General features: G+C 39.9%; 1 pseudogene; it reads left to right on the forward strand.

Annotated features, from left to right (window-relative positions):
• The first annotated feature begins 1,473 nt into the window (after window positions 1-1,473).
• LOC131899986 (proliferating cell nuclear antigen-like) lies at window positions 1,474-2,243 on the forward strand (annotated as a pseudogene).
• Window positions 2,244-4,349: the final 2,106 nt, after the last annotated feature.

Raw genomic sequence — 4,349 nt, forward strand, 5'->3', positions numbered from 1 at the left:
TGGGTCTTTGAGCTGGGATACTTCTTCCTCTATTCCTATTCTTCTTAAGTTTGGTCTTTTCATTGTGTCCCAGATTTCCTTGATGTTTTGTGTCAGGAATTTTTTAGATTTAGCGTTTTCTTTGACCAATGTATCCATTTTTTCTATTGTACCTTTAATGATTGAGATTCTCTGTTCCATGTCTTGTATTCTGTTGGTGAAGTTTGCCTTTGTTGTTTCTGTTCAAATTCCTAAGATTTTTCATTTGCAGAATTCCCTCAGTTTATGATTTCTTTATTGATTCTATTTTCATTTTCATGTCTTGAACAGTTTTATTTATTTATTTCAATTGTTTGTTTTCTCCTGGCTTTCTTTAAGCAATTTATTCATTTTTTCCAGTTGTTTGTTTATGTTTTCTTGGATTTCTTTAAGGAGTTTATTCATTTCCTCTTTTAGAACCTCTATTATCTTTATAAAGTTGGTTTTAATGTCTTTTTTCTGTGCTTCAGTTATGTTGGAATATTCAGGGACCTGCTGTGGTAGGACAGCTGGGCTCTGGTCCAGAAATATTGTCCTGAGTGTTGTTGATTGTATTCTTATACTGGCATCTAGGCATCTGGGTTTGGGGTAATTATAGATCTAGCTGCTGATATATGAGATTGTCTTTATTTGGTGGGTGTTTTGTTCCTTGGTTTCTGTTTCCTCTATGGATTTTCAGTGTGTGCTGGCTGTGTGTTGCCTATTTTACTGGCCTGATTGACTGGTGTGTTCAAGGGGAATGCTTGCTAGTGTTAGAGGCTGGGGGAAGGGGAGGGCAAGGGGAGATGGTCTGTTGAAGTGCTAGGGGTAACCCTGATAATTGGGACTTGTGTAACAGAGAGAGTTGAGAAGATCCACTGGCAGCCTACCTGGTAGTCTGGCAGGAATGGCCTGTGTTTGAGCAGGGGGTGTGGTTGAATTGGGGGCTGGGACACAGTGACAAAGTGGGGAGGAGAGGCCAGGGAGTGGTGATCTGTGGGATCCACAGGAGGTGTAGACAGGGGAAGGGGAAGCTGCTGCTGGTGTTCTGTTGCAGTTCTAGGGGCAACCCTGAGAATTGGGTCTGGGGAAACAGAGAGAATGGAGAAGGTTCATGGGCAGCCTACCTGGTCTTCTAGTCCTACAATCTATTTTAAGATTTATTTTACTTTTATTTATGTGTATGTCTGTGCAAGGTATGTGCACATGTATTCATGTGCCCAAGGCATCCAACACGGGTATTGGAAATCAAACTTGGGTCTTCTGCAAGAACAGTACATGCTATTAACCACTAAGCCATCTTTTTGGCCCCTAAAAGTCTCATAGTCTTTTAAAATTGCAGCATTTTAAAAGTCCAAGTTGGTCATCTACTCTGGGTCTTCACTACTACTTCCACACCATGACCTGGGAGACTTTAACACCCTGACCTTGCTCCTCTCAGAATGTCTAGCTTCTAGTTGTTGCAACTCCACCACCATGTTTGAGGCCCATCTGGTCCACGGCTCCATCCTGAAAAAGGTGCTGGAGATACTCAAAGACTTCATCAACAAGGCCTGCTGGGACATCAGCTTGGATGGCATGAACTTGCTGAGATTAGATACATTGAATATCTCCTTGGTGTAGCTCACCTTGTACTCTGAAAGATGCATGGTGCTTCAGTCACAACCAGGCCATGGGTGTGAACCTCACCAGTATATCCAAAATATTAAAATGTATTGATAATGAAGACATCATTACATTAATGCTGATGCCTTAGTGCTGGTATTTGAAGCACCAAATCAAAAGAAAGTTTCAGACTATGACATGAAGTTAATGAACTTAGACATTAAGCAACTTGGAATCCCAGAACAGGAGTACAGCTGTGCAGTAAAGATGCCTTCTGATGAATTTGTAATTATATGCCTGGACCTCAGCCATGTTGAGGATTTTGTTGTTGTATCCTGTGCAAAGGACAGAGTGAAGTTTTTGAAAGTGGAGAGAGAGCTTGGAAATAGAAACATTAAGTTGTCACAAACAAGTAATGTTGATAAAGAGGAGGAAGCTGTAACCATAGAGACAAATGAGCCAGTTCAGCTAACTTTTCACTGAGGTACCTGAACTTTTTCACAAAAGCCATTCTACTGTCTCTTACATTAACACTCAGTATGTCTGCAGATAGACCCCTTGTTGTATAGTGTAAAACTGGGGACATGGGATACTTACAATCTTATTTGGCTTCCAAGACAGAAGATGAAGAAGGATCTTAGGCATTGCTAGAATTTGAGAAAACTAAGCCTTTGAGAGCTGCTTCTGAGATGCCAGCATGTTCTGAAGTCTTTGCTGTCACCGAGTTTGTTCCTGAGTACATACATATAAAGATATCTTCTGTAAATAACCTACTTCTTTCTCTCCACAACTTGTTTAATGAATAAACTCCAAAGTAAAAACTGGTTTTATTGACGTAAATATTTCTACCTTAGAAATACTCACTTTTTTTAATAACAAAAGGATCTTGATGTCAAATGCAGTTTTAAGAGTTTTTTTCAATTTAAATTAAGTTAACTAAATTTCAAGAAAAAAAGGCCAATTTATCTTTAAAAACACAATGTCTCTCTAAAAATTCAGAGTCTCTCAACTGTGGACTCCTATAAAATAAAATAAAATAAAATATAATAAAATAAAATAAAATAAAATAAAATAAAATAAGAAAAATGTTCTGTGTCTTCTTACTTCAATAAATGAAGAACCATGGAACAGTTACAAAGAAAAACCAGAATTCAACAGTACAGGTTGAATCCTGTAGCTCAATATCCCACATCTGAGATTCACTCATAATCTCCTGGGCTCCTAAGGCTTGAGAAGCTCCATCTCTTGTGCTTTGCCATTCATAAGACACACAGCTTGTCTCCTAGGCTCAGGCTGGCTCCACTCCACAGTTGCTGCTGTCCTTGGCTGTTATCCCACATTCCTGGCATCTCTAATATGTAACTGAGACTGCACCTTCACCAATAGCCTCTCCCGGGTTCTCTTCAGGGATTCTGGCCTTTCCTCATGGTGCAAAGCCTCAGCTTTTCTCCATGACTGTTTCAATCTTGGGGTTTCCACTGCAACTGAGGCTGCACCTCCACCAATGGCCTCTCAGCCTCCCATGATGTCAAGCTTCAGCTGCTCTCTGTTACCCCTTCATGCCTTCAAAAACAGTACCACATAGGAGATTCCCTAACTTTATCAATTTAAGCTCTCAGCGTGCGATGCACCTTTTATCCCCTCTCCTACCCATGAACCATTGCTTCTGTGTGCAGATCCAGGGGAAATATTCACAGAAGATTTCACCTCAATGATGCTGGTCTCTTAATCACAGCTTATTTCTCAGCCTCGGTTAACCTATGTCCCAGTAAAGCAAAAGTTTCATTTTAGTGATTCTGGTCTCTTGTTAGTCCCAGCTGATTCTTTATTTGCAGCTGACCAAAACTCACAAATTCATCCTCAAAATACCACATAAATGGCCTCTTCCCTCTGAAACTTCACAAGCCAGGCCTCTATCATTTGCATCTCTCTCAGAATTCCTATCTTCCAAGCTCCTACAACAGCCCATTAAGTCCTGAACACTCAATGGCTTTTTCCAGCCCAAAGTTCCAATTCCCTTCCATAATTTCCCCGAGCCCAACATGTTCAGGTCAGTCACAGAAGTCCCCCAGATCTTGGTTTCAAATTCTGTTTTATTTTGTTTTCTAATCCTGTGATAAAAACCATGACCAAAATCAATTTGGAAGGGAAAGAGTTAATTTTAGCTTACAGTTTACAATCCATCATGAAGAGAAGCCAGGGCAGGAACTCAAGGCAGGAACCTAGAGGAAGGAGGTGAGGCAGAGACCATAGAAGAGAGCTGCTTATTGGCTTGCTTCTCATGATTGCTCAGAATGCTTTCTTATACCACCTAAGACTATATGCCCATGGGTGGTACCATTTTCATTGGTCTGGGCTCTCTCAAATATATTCAAGAAAATACCTCCATGGGCTGAAGAATTGGCTCAGCTATTAAGAGCACTTATTGCTCTTAGAGAAGATGGGTTCAGTTTCCAGCAACTACATGGTATTTACATTTATGTGGAAAAAAATCATACAGCATATGGATTATGTATCAATGCAACTACTATAAAAAAGAATGAAATATCTGATACACAAATATGTAGAATATTTTTGCCCTTGTCACCTTTCTGTTGGTATAATCAAACATTCTGACCAAAATCAATATAGAGAAGGAAAGTATTTATTTCATTTATTTCATTTTACACGTCCATGTCACAGTCCATCAAGAAGGGAATCAGGGCAGGAAATCAAGGCAGTAGCCTAAATCAGAAACTATAGACTGC

This window comes from Peromyscus eremicus, chromosome X (genome assembly GCF_949786415.1).
Source record: "Peromyscus eremicus chromosome X, PerEre_H2_v1, whole genome shotgun sequence".
NCBI classification, from domain to species: Eukaryota; Metazoa; Chordata; class Mammalia; order Rodentia; family Cricetidae; genus Peromyscus; species Peromyscus eremicus.